Genomic DNA, 14000 nt, shown 5'->3' on the forward strand with positions numbered 1-14000 from the left:
TCGCTCGTTTGTTTGTCTTCCTTTGCGCTTTTTGCGCGATGAGTTTTAAAGTTTTTCATCGTTTTTCCTGGCATTTATTTGGGTTTGCTCCCGAAACCTACAAAAACGAATAGGCAGAAACAGCAACTATATTTAATGTTAAGCATACTTCTATGAAATGCCGCAAGTAATCTTTGGGTAGGTTTTGTGATTGGCAGATTCACAACAAAAAACACAGACTACAATCAAACGAGATTAATATTTCCCCTAAAGGCAAATATTGCACGGGAATATATTGATTTAGGTATTGGCATCGCATATCTAGATGTGATAGGTCACACAATTAACAAAAAAAGGCTCATTTAAATACTGGTACACTGCATTTGGTAATACATGCATGCTTTTAAACACATTTATATAAATCTGCTTATAGGTAAACGTACAATTGATAAAGCCTTTGAGGGGATATAAAACGTTTCACTGCGGTTCGCGATATCCCGTCTCGTATTTGGCAAATATGCGAACGTCTAGATTGAATTTCATTTAAATATTTTATGTGGTGGTGCAAACCGCCAGTGTTATGTCTACCTCGTTTATCGTAAGGACTACTGTTTGGCAAAAACAGATCATAAAAAATACATGCCTTATTGATTTTGGTGATATAAAGATTTACTCTTTTGTTGTAAGAAAAAGAACTAAAAACTATTTAAAAAATGTTTATATTTGCCTGAATTCAAAACCCTGGTGCAAAATGATGATGCTTTGGAAGTTCCGATTAAACATGCATAAAAATAAAATATCGTTATAGCATCAGTTTGAAATTTTAAGATATATAAAAGCTATAATTCAAAAGATAACCCGGCAAAGAACAATATAATAACGATGTTTATTGCTGATTATTGCAATTTGAAGGATGTTGATAATCATTAAGTAAAATAGTTTCAGTATATTTTACAACATTGCGATATTGTTTTAATTGTGAAACTGTATGGAACATGCTGTGTCCAGAATATGCGCACGATTTTCTGTTGTTTTTTGTAAGTGCACTGTATACAATACTTGTTTTGAAATAGTACGTTCACAGATAGCATGTCGGTGCCTACCGATGAAAAGGTAACGTCAGTATCAATAATGTCCTGGTTTATCATACATAGCCATTCCAAAGAACAAACCCAGTCTGCCCTTCAACAAAGTAATAGGTCAATCTGACGTGCAATGCTCATCGTAATTTTCATCAATAACCTACTATATTAACAACACTACTTAAATAATCAAAACGTAATAAGGTTGCAATAAAAGGCTTTGAAGTCTTTAATGCCTACATATTTTATTACGGTAATCCTCCTTTTTTCTTAGAAAATTGAGCTTGGATTCATCATTTACAATATTCTTGTATTTTATGACGTTATAATATGCTTATACAGGACAACCGTAATAGAAATTAAGTATATACTAGACAAAGTTTGAATCAGTGTCGTAAATATTAGTGTGTCAGCTGTGTTATGTGTCTTTTTATCGTTCATATTTTTATTATTGTTTAGAGGTTCAAAGAGCCTGTATGAGTTTGACTCTGTGTATATCCCTGTAGCTGAATTGATATTTATTGATTAAAAGTGTTAGAATTTATTTTTTTTGTGTGCAACACAGAGCATTCAAGTTACGTTTAAATTCGTTTGGTGTTTGAGATTGCTTCTAAAACAATGTACACTACAGTGACAAGCTTAATAGTCTAACATCTAATGACGACCTGTTTAGAGGGACATGGTTCAATGGAGAACGGTCAACAAAGGCTTACATCGCTCGAATATCATATTTGAACTGTTTGTTAATCAGGAGTTTAGTGATATGATTACAAAAGCAAATGCATTAAGAAAAAGAAACATTATCAACCATAATTTGTGTTCTATGTCTTTGGCGTTTACGCTGTGCCATTAAACAGTGTTATTTGTATAAACGTTTGGCTACTGAGATGTTTCTGTAGGTTTTCATAAACAATATAAATGTAATGTAATTAATTTTGTTTATTGATGAACATTTATAGAACGGTCTACAACAACATATTTAATTCATTTTAACAAAAGCACATATTAATGCTACCACATCGTTTGAAGAAAATACGTTTTTGATTCATGTTTGCGCTATTTTTCATGCAGACGCCAAATATATGTTAAACGTATTCATTGGCCTTCAGGAAATATTTTACTTAACGTTCAAGTGAATCATCCACTTGTACATGAATATAAGACGTTTCGCGGGTTGCTATATTTTCATTTATTTGTCGCGGTCTTCATAACGAACGACGAAGCATTTTGAAAAAAAAATCATAAGAACTTCAAATAGTTTCAGGAAAAAACGACGATAATTTCAAGAAAGGAACAAACATCATAATTTCACATTTACATGTGAACACATAATGAATGGTTATCATAAAGGTATTAAACTTTGGGAAACCCTGACAATGTATCTTTGTAAAGAAAACGGATAAATTAAATTCCGAAGGTCTGCAAAACAGATTTTTAACAACTCCGACGTCATTGGTAGACTATATTCAAAAAATAAAGCTGTTATGAGCATAACAATCTTCCTTCTAACTACCAAAGCCATAATTAATGCAAAGTAATATACCTCAAACTTTTAGTAGCGAAAGCACAATGTATGGGTGTATCAGATATTCCCTCAAAATGAGTATGATCTCGGGTTCTCTAGAATCTGATGTTTCAAAGATGAGTGGAATTTGAAACATGTTGAAATAGTGTTTTGATTAAATTTATTTCCTTGTAATGTGACATATTTAGTTTAACTCCATCTAAAGCATTCCACTGTGTTACATATATATAAGAGTAGTACCTCTAATGTTTGACCGTCGACAACAGGTATATTAATAGGTAGAATTAATTTTAAAGCTGCGTTTTGAATACATTCTAACCAAAAATAGTGATACAAAGACATTTTTTTTGAAAATCCTAGCACGATGCAGTATGCGCGAAATATTTAATCTATTTTGTGTTCCGATCTTATCAATAGCGAAATTAACAGAACATTACCTTAGAGAAATACTGCTGCTGAAAGCGAATGAGCATTATCCTTTTTCACTGCTAAGCCACACGAAACGAAATGAAATGTATTTCTTTGGGGATTTTGCTTTGTCTGGTGAAAATAGCGAGTTCACATGTCATTCGTGATTTGAACCGTTCTTTATTAAATCAACTAGAAAGGGTTTGAGCAGAAAATGGTCTGTTAAATGTAGCACAATCCTCTTTTGTGCGTTTCAAATAAGTAGACAATCATTGATCATGCCATTTCAAGGATTAATAAAAAGTGGATAATCAAGCTGACGATACAATGAACGTATTGTGTTTTATTTATTAGCATTTAAAGATTCTTGGCCAAAACATTCATGTTGAACATTTACAATAATATTGTAAAAAGATGCATTGCTGAATATAATGAAACTGACAGCAATCAAGCCCTATCAAACTTGTTTAAATTTTCCTTTATAAATTTATATTCAAACATTTTCGTTACAAACACGTAGTGTTATATTTAGTTGAAATGGTACCTTTTCCTCCTGGCTTACCCGTGGAATTTAGCCTGACATAAAGACAGGATCTAAGACGATAATTTTATCGTATCAGGGTTGTTATGCTGAATCGGTTCTAATTGCGGTGACAGTGGTGGACGTCGTAGTATTTTTTGGAACTGCCAAATGACAAATTTAAGAACTACTATAAATAGACTTATATAAACGTTAATGTCAATGTTATTTTAACTGGTAGTTAGATGTTGACTGACAAATACCATTATGTTCAACTAACAAATGTGGCCGTCAACGTCAATGACAAATATTACCATTTTTTCAACTGACCAATGTGGCCATCAACGTCAATGACAAATATTAACATTATGTTCAACTAACAAATGTGATCATCAACTTCAATGACAAATATTAGCATTATCTTCGACTGAAAAATGTGGCCATCCACGTCAATTACAAATATTACCACCAATGTCAAAGTTAGGTATGGTCATCAAAGTCAATGACAAATAACATCATTATTTTCAAACTCACAAATATGGCCATCAACGTCAATGACAAGTATTACCATTGTTTCCAACTGTTTCCCATTATCTTCGACTGATAAATGTGGCCATAAAGGTCAATGACAATTGTTATCATCAAAGTCAATGTTAGATATGGTCATCAATGTCAATGACAAATATTACTATTGTCTCAACTAACAAATATGGCCATCAACTTCAATGACAAGTATTACCATTATTTCCAACTGTTTCCCATTATCTTCGACTGATAAATGTGGCCATAAAGGTCAATTGTTATCATCAAAATCAATGTTAAATATGGTCATCAATGTCAATGACAAATATTACCATTGTTTCAACTAACAAATGTGGCCATCAATGTCAATGACAGCTATTATCATCAATGTCAATGTTACATATGGTCATCAATGTCAATGACAAATATTACCATTGTTTCAACTAACAAATGTGGCCATCAATTTCAATGACAACTATTATCATCAATGTCAATGTTACATATGGTCATCAATGTCAATGACAAATATTACCATTGTTTCAACTAACAAATGTGTCCTTCAATGTCAATGACAACTATTATCATCAATGTCAATGTTAGATATGGTCATCAATGACAAGTATTACCATTGTTTCCAACTGTTTCCCATTATCTTCGACTGATAAATGTGGCCATAAAGGTCAATGACAATTGTTATCATCAAAGTCAATGTTAGATATGGTCATCAATGTCAATGACAAATATTACCATTGTTTCAACTAACAAATGTGGCCATCAATGTCAATGACAGCTATTATCACCAATGTCAATGTTAGATATAACCATCAATGCCAATGACAAATATTACCATTATTTCCAACTAACTAACAAATGTGGACTTCAACGTCAATGACAAGTATTACCATTGTTTTCAACTAACAAATGTGGCCATCAATGTCAATGACAATTATTATCATCAATGTCAATATTAGATATGGTCAACAATGTCAATGACAAATATTACTATTGTCTCAACTAACAAATATTATCATTATTGTGAACGAACACATGTCAACGTCAATGACAAAAATCACCATTATGCTGACATAAGAGATATGGCCTTCAGCATCAATGACATTTAATACCATTATTGTCGACTGACGAACATTGCAACTACTGTCTTTTGATAAATATTTCTATTAATTTCACCTACCAAGTATATCGATAACTGACAAATATTATAAATATTGTCAGTTGATAAATAATGTCATTATATTCAACTTACAAATATTGTAATTAATTTCAAGGGACAGTCTGAATAGATCATAATGAATATAATTAGCGTTCGCAGGAAAATTGTGTAACAATTATTTTACCTTAACAGCAGTTTATCAATTTTGTGTTACAGTATTGTTTCAATGTTGTAGCATGAACAACCACTCTTAATAACGTTTCCGCTCCTGTCCTGTTAAGTAATTTGTTATTGATCAGTACATTCAAGCACATTGCTCTTGTAATGCCATTTGCAAGTGTTGATTATAAAGACTGTGGTATTTTGGTCAAACAACGACGCTCCATTCAACATTTAACAGGAATTTGTTATTTGTGATAGCAGATCAATCAGAAAGAAGATTTTTTTCTCCGAGTATTTTATTTCTACAATGATAATAAAGGAGAATGTCAGTTCAGCGATGAATAGCATACAGTTTCATTATATGTCTAATGTCAACTGTATCTGCAATGATTCTATTAATTGATATAATGGTTATCTTCTTTTGAGTTTTGGATGCAATGCTTTTGTTTATTTAGTTATTCATCATATAAATGAAGTTTTTAAGCAAAATATAGTCCTGTCTGGTGAAATCCATTATGAAACAATCTAAATGCTTTGACGTAGATGAGTTTTAAAGTACGTTGTTATCTGTTTCTTGGTAGCACTCAAAGAGATAGATACAATGATTTAAATATTGAAAGCGATATGCACATCATTTAAATACATTAGCAGACAATGCCAAAAACCTGAAAGTCAAACAAACATACGCAAAAACAAATCGAATTTAAATTTGAAAATAATCATTTTGAAGATTGTTTTGCGCCTTAATGTGAAAACAAACACACAGTTAATGTTTTTTTGGGGCTGTTCAAAGTGCATTTTTGTGACTTGTACAATTTACATTAAATAAGTTTATAACGTTTACATTGGGTATTTTAGTTAACATATTCAGCATGTATATGTACACTTAAGGACATATATTGCACATTTCCTAGCCATTATTAAAGGACTATATCTCTTGGCGGATATTTGATCATTATTTATCGTACAAAAGATTGTGATAGCAATGAGGTGCATAATTTGATTCTTATAAAGGCTGTTCAAAATGCACAAAGACTAGAAATTGAAGCATTTGCATTTCGAGAGTATCATGTTAAACAATCAAAGTATGCATACACAATTTGGACGTAAAGCCTTTCGATAAAAGGGACGTGCAGTTCTTGAATAATTGACGTTTAGTTAGTTCTCGTCTGGTGTTTGATCGGTTTTACTATTTAGCAACAGCAAAAACAACGGACATATTCTGCTCTAATCTGAATTATCAAGTCTGCCTAAAGAAGATGTCTCCTGTCTTTATCGGTTGTTGGGCGCCAGCTCGAAGATCGGACAGTCGCATTCACACAATGCACACAGTACAGAGATGAGTTACTTAAGAAACCTAAGAAGTATTCAGACTAAACGATATCAATAACGGACCTAAAACAAACTGATCATTATGAAATGCATTACAACTGTATATTTAAAAGGATTGGTAATCTTTTAAATTGTTTTATTAATTAATGTCAGGGTAATCATATTGGAACTGTTTTCAAAAATGCAGTTACCTCGATGCCTCGACGAGAGTTAATAAATGTTTGACCTCCAATATATGACAAACTTCAAAGCCTCATCTTTCTACGTATTGTCTCTTTGGCATAACTTACTGGCGTTACTCATCTAGCACATCGAAACGTCCGCTAAGACTACTCCGCACTATTCATACTCATTCAAACCAGGCTAACCTACTAACAAGATAAATATAAGTTCATAATTAGCATGCAGCATTGCTCAGTTCACAGTTTGGACTTCTTCAATATAGAAGTGTTACTCTTAAAAGATATGTAAAGGCTGACGAAAGGAGATTAGTGATCTGATTTCGTAATTAATAAACATTTCTGCTGTTTTCTGTTATTGATAAATACAGTGTACAAAAATTGAAAAAAAAACACCACAAAACAACAAACATACTTTTACCTGCATAATACATCTGTTTGAACTCCCAAATTAGGCCATTAATAAGCATAACGTTGTGATTTTATTATTAAAGTATTGTCGGCATGAGATTATTCAGCGACACTAATGTCAGTTTTAAGAAAATGGGAGTATCAAATCAAGCACAGATGATCTCGTCGACAATAAGCTCTGATATTAAAATATAACATCGGCGTATTCAATGCACCAATATGTATGCATTGTTCGTAAGACGCAGACAATACGGACAAGCTCTCTAAATGAGTGTTGCGAAAAAAACAAGTGCTCTCTTTGGCCAAATCAATGAATTCACAAACGCAATCGATGTCGTAAATCTATTTTGATTAATTCCTTACACTGATCATTTTTTTAACGTAATTAAGAAACGGATAGATAAGAAACAGGGCAGCGTTTGGTTACACAAATTATCAAACAACATGCCTAATTGTGTTATTATTTTAAATTTAAAAATACAACAGAAAGAACAGGGATTTAGCACATTACCAAATCTGTATATGTGACGAATACTCTGAAAAGAACACTTTACAGGGAATATTGTTACACAATTTATTAACTTGAATTAATTTAAGATGTCACTTCGCAGTATTTTTTCATTACATTTGAGAGCAGAATTTTCAAAATCCCTGTAAAATAATTAATGGCTAAGTAGCATACACGAGAGGTCGCAGCAAATTGTGTTGCAAATATGATTTGTGTACAAATAAATGTGCAGTTTTGAAACTAAAACACCAACATCCAAATATTTTGTTGCATTACCTTTATACATTTGACGACCAGAACTACATTGAATGGCTGATCTTTGCTAACATGTTGACAAAGAGAGGATGGCTTTTGTTTTAAAGCTCAAAGTTGGTGATATTATTTTTTATTCGTATTATGGAACCACAACATGTATATCTATATTTATTTATATTGTTTAATATATATATTATTTATGCAAACATATTTACGCAATTTTATTTAAAGTATCTAAAACTGAGTGTTACCGGGCCTTCAAATGTACATTGAAGACTGTTTTTATGATTTCCAATGGTTTTTCATGGAAAACATGGTTTTGAAAACCAGACGCAATCACATTTAAAATAAGACAATAACAAACAAAACAAAAACAAACAAAAACACGGAAGAGGAATCGTTCGAACTTCATCTTTTAAATATCACATTCATAAAAATGAAAGTATTTCTAAGCGAATACACTATACAATTCTTAATGCCACAAATTTAATGGGTATGATTTCAGATTTACCATGACATATATAATAAATAAATAACATATACGGATATATGATTACTACATTGTGAATGTTTAAACATAGAAATTACATAAACTATTGAATTTTGCGCAGAAAAGACAATGCTATTTACATAACAGCCAGTAGAAATAACTATTCAACTGTCTATTCCAGCGTTGCTGCAAATCAGATAACTTTGCGGTAACAACTCGGAGTTTATTAAACGCTGGATGTCTTTCCAATCACGTCTGTTTTTGTTTCTCGGTAGAGTCTCCACTGGGGGATAATACAATTCGTGATTAATAGTGGAAAACCGTGAATGGTGAGTACATTTTGTACTTTTAATATATATAATTATACAACTAATATTTTAGTACCAAAACAAGGCATGTTTATATTTCATATTTTATAACATGTGTATCATTTAAAAGCTTGTGTTTACCAGTGATATAAATATATAAAATAACGCCCATATTTTTAATTCACTTTGAGGTAGGTTATTTCCAATGGCCTTATGGTAATATGTCATTATGGTAACAATTTTCATACATTTCTTTGAAGTGACTACATGGACATTGAAACAAGCTTATTAGATATGTATGTTTTCAATATGTGTGACAAATACACTCAATCACTTTTATAACTTAATTTATTAAAGTTAACACAAAATTTGTAACAAAGGTTATCCAAAAATATGAAATGGCAAGGTAATTTTACGTCTGATATATATAATTGTCGTAGTACTTATAATTAAAGTAGTTTATGCTTAATTATTATATGTTTTGGCTTAACGGTGAGATCACGATAGAACCCGTGTTATCAATTTATACACAAAACATGTCGTTACCTCCGCACGTAAATGAAAAATAAAAGGCAAATGTCATGAACAAATTGAAAAGTAAGGAACAATTATTGGGGCTGTCATTGTATTCATTTTGTAAGTTTAAGACTACAACAATTATTTTTTATGTAAATCGCTAAGGATTCATAATATTAAACAGTCGATACTATATAGCCTATAAATTATGCTGTTACTAAATTAATAAGTTGTGGAGGTAAATCGACACTTCAAAACATATTATTTAAACATAATTATCGCATAAAAATGTTTTTATGATAAAGCATATATTAATACAAAAGGTAAAGCATTGCTCGGGAGCTACAAGGTTGTTTATTCATGGATCAATGGTTAAAGCAATCAATCATTTTTCCCATTTCGTACTTCAATCGGTCTTCCGTTTAAGATCAAATGTCAATCAAACTATTCAAATTTAATAACCGAATGATTTGAGATATCTGGTTTATTATTGAATGGATCCACTGTATTGTTTAACTGATCACAACATTCTTTTTTAACAATTATAAATCCATTATCTACTGTCATACTGTAGAAAAGGTACCCTTTAAAATTGGCCAGATTTTTATGTGTGATAATGAAATGCAAATGTCAATAGTGATTTAATATTTCAATAGATACAACGCGAATAAAAGATGTTTTTTTTATTATGTCAACATGAAAAAAAAATTTTTTCATTGTTTTTGGACGTTTAAATGTTCAAATCACTTTCAAAAATTCAGAGATTTAAAAACAATGGATCATGACTTTAACTTTATCATTTAAAACATTGAATTAAACTACGACTTCCATTTGTTCACGCTGATATTTTGTATATTTTTTAGGAGTGAAAAGAACATTATGATCAATTTTATACATCATTTATCAAAGAAAAGGCATTCCAGTAAATATATCCTTTATTGTTGTATAATTAAAAAGGTAACATACTATTGACTTTACCTCTTGTTGGTAAAACGATATGCTTGTTCAGGGGAAATTTGTTTTTCTATTTCTTTCAGAGATTTACTTGTAAGCAATTAGCGTCATTTGTTTTTGGAACCAACCATTAAATGCCTCTGATTACGTGCATCGATAGTATTGACTGAACAATTTGCTCATTATGCGACAATAATGTAGGTCTTTGTAAGCAATATATCACCAGATAACATTTCAGTACCCTCCGATGAAAAGGTTATGTCGTTATCAGTAACGCCCTGATTTATCAAACATATCCATGCCAAAGTACATATAAAAGCTAAACAAAGTTATATTTCACTCTGACGTAGAATGCTCACTGAATAGTCATCACCTATTAAATTAAATACATTACTTAAATAATAAAACAGTAGCAAGGTTGCAATTGCTTGAGAGTAAAAAAAGCCTACATGTTTTAATACGAAAGACCTTCTTATTTTCGCAAAATATAATTCTAGAATCATCATTAATAGTACTCAAATAATAAATAGCTTTCATGTTTTTGTTTTAAACATGTTTATTTCATAAAATGAATAGATAACAAAGGATACTTTAATACTCATAGTCAAGCATGATCGGGAGCTAAAGCTAAATTATTCATGGATCAATAGTTAAAGCAATCCATCATTTTCCCATTTAGTACTTTATTTAATGTTCCATATACGATCAAACGTCAATCAAACATTTCAAATTTGAAAACCTTTTAAAGAAAATGAATTGGAATTTTTGATTTGATATTAAATGGATTGTATGTGTGTTTAATGATGACAGCATGGCTTACTAAGAAATAGAAATCCCTTATCGCGTTCTTCATACTCTTAAAATGGTACCTTTAAAATAGATAAGTTCAAGTGCATTTAAAACAGTATACTAGATGAATATTGCAAAACTTTGTTGTTGATTTTCTTTTTTCGGGTGGATTTCTTTTCATGACTTAATGAGAAAAGGGTAATATTGTTTAAAAAATACAGTAAATACTACTTGAAAAAGGCATGTATTTAGTATATGTTACCATATTAAAATACTTTCTTATTCACTATTTAAAGACGTTGTAATGTTCATATCACTTTTCAAGAATAATGGAGCCAGAAGAAAAAACAATGTTACATGACGTTTATTGCACCGTTTACGCTATTCAACTGAAGTACAAATACCATTTGGTCACGGTGTTGGAAAAACTATTATTCTTAATGTTCATGCGGGTAAAAAGAGCACTTTTAATGAATACTATAAATCACTAATCAGAGTACACGCATTAAGGTAAATATATCCAGTAATTGGCGTAATTAACCTTGATGCTAAAACAATATGTTTGTTCAGAGAAATTTATTATTGCCATTTAGTGATGGATTTACTTGTAAGCCATTAGCGTCATTTGTCTTTGGAACAAAGCATTAAATGTCTCTAACTGCGTTCGTCGATATATTGACCTAACAGTTGCTCACTATGCGACGATAATGTAGGTCTTTCTAGAAAAAATATCTCCTATTTTCACTAGCTTGCATTTGCTTGTTTGCATCAAACTATCAACATACTAATGTTTGTGTTTGTTTCAGAAGTTACTTCAGTTTTTACACAGACTTTCATTTCGGCAATTGAGATGAAACGAATACAGTAGTATTCACTTTACCTCGCAACTATTTTCAAATGCAGTTTAAAAAAAAAGTGTTTTCTTTTTTAGCTTTATTCGCTGAATTATCAAATCTTCGAGCGTTATCAAATACGTTTCCGACACGAATCCATTTTGATTAACTCTGTTAACTCATTGTACCTTTGTTAGACATAAATGAGAAGGACAGTCTATCTCAGTGTTTGTTTGCATGAACCATCAATCTACATGTCACATTGTATTTGTTAGGGGAACTCAGAAACACGCTTTTGGTCAAATGATAAAGGACATGAAATATATTCCTTATACTGTAAGTTTGTTGTTTTGGGAGTTAAAAGATTAGGTTTCAAATAAACCATTGCAAACTGCGTTTTTTTCTGAATGCTTACATTAATTGTTTAAAATTCTATTATTTTCTTTGCTCTCGAAAGGTATAAAATATTTATCATATTTTGTCTTGCTTGTGTCTTTTTACGAGTACTCTATCATTATATTTGATCCATTTTTGATGTATTTTGTTTTTGTTGTAGCATTGTTTTATCTATATTGAATTGAAATAATTAAGGCAATGCCTCCATATAACAATATTTACACCTCAACTTATATTCCTTAAACGAACTGCCTTTCGGCAATTGCGTTTATTAATCGATGAACGCAAAATCTTCAGATATGTTCGTATCGCTATTCATCGCATACCAATATACATGAAAACTAATGATCTTGTTATTGTTTGTATTATGTCAGGTCCCGTAAAACTTAAATTATTATTTTAGAAAGTGTTAATTTATGATATGATAAATGTTGTGTTGCCATAAGTGTTTAATTCTGGCGTTTAAAGTGAGTTCAAGTGGTTGATATTTCTGGCTACAGTCGATTCGTTCTATTTACAGAATTATTACTGCAATGTTTTCTTAAATAAATGAAGTATTTTTGTAACAATTCTTAAATGAAATAATGAAATATTTGTGTAAATATAAGTAACGGACTTCACACACCAGCCCAATTGCGTTCAAACTCCAAAAATGACATCAACGCCGCAATTCATTCCTTCATATAAGGCAGAGAAGAAAAGTGCGTTTTGAACTGTTATGATAATGATGCAGCAAAATAATATGTAGTAAGGAGTTTATTTTCAACAATTGATATCATTTTCTGACTTAATGATCTCGAAAAATACTACGCTATGGACATATAGACAAATGACTAAAAAAGCAGAATACTAAATTGCAAAGTTTACAACAATTTCCTTTCACATGTAATATTCCTTTTACACGTAATATTCCTTTTACACGTGTTTTTATTTCTATAATAAAAATTTCCATGAAAAGATATTGAGCTTATTACCCAATCCTAATTTGTAAAATCTAATCTGAATTCACGTAATTGAGGAAAAAATATAGATAAACACGTTATCAAACATAATTAGATTAGTCAAGGCTTGGCAATATTATTTCATTAAATTCAAAATAAAGATTTTCAATTTCCTGGTAACTGAATAATTAACCAAGAAAACGTTGGCACTTTTTTGTGAGGAGATTGCAATGAGTACGAAGGAATATTGCGTCATTTCTAAAGAAAACACAAGTCAGGTTATTTCACTGTCAAAGCCATAAGAATATAATTCGTCTAAACTAATTGGAAAATAACTCGATTCCATTCCGGTAAATGGTATGGTCGTTTTTTTATTCAGCTCACTACGTGCATTTAACGTCCCTGTAATGCCCACTGCCATCTTAACAGCGAATATAGGTTGCTATCATAAATCAAGTTAAGACAAGTTCCGTGTTTATTTCATGCAAACCTATTGCAAAGTAAACCGAATTGTTATTTTTTATTGTATTAATTAATCAATAGTTAATTCTTACATGTTTTAATCTCTGAAACGTATTCCATGATAATCAATTATACGGTAAAACGGCTAAATCGTTATACCAACTTTCAGTGGCATGAAAATTGATACGTTAAGATCAGTCTTAAAATGAGCAGCATCGCGCCATTTAGGGCATTTGGGCATACATTTTCTTTTCTTG

At 31.0% G+C, this 14000-nt stretch overlaps 1 long non-coding RNA gene across 2 annotated transcripts in view; it reads left to right on the top strand.

Moving 5' to 3' along the window:
• The window catches only part of LOC128203758 (uncharacterized), a 340403-nt gene that overhangs the window by 148755 nt on the left and 177648 nt on the right, over positions 1 to 14000 (top strand). For both annotated transcript variants that reach the window (XR_008256036.1, XR_008256037.1), the window contains exon 4: positions 8726 to 8873. This is a non-coding gene — a long non-coding RNA (uncharacterized LOC128203758). The remainder of the gene's footprint in view (positions 1 to 8725; positions 8874 to 14000) is intronic.

This window comes from Mya arenaria, chromosome 9 (assembly GCF_026914265.1).
Source record: "Mya arenaria isolate MELC-2E11 chromosome 9, ASM2691426v1".
In the NCBI taxonomy this organism is placed as follows: domain Eukaryota; kingdom Metazoa; phylum Mollusca; class Bivalvia; order Myida; family Myidae; genus Mya; species Mya arenaria.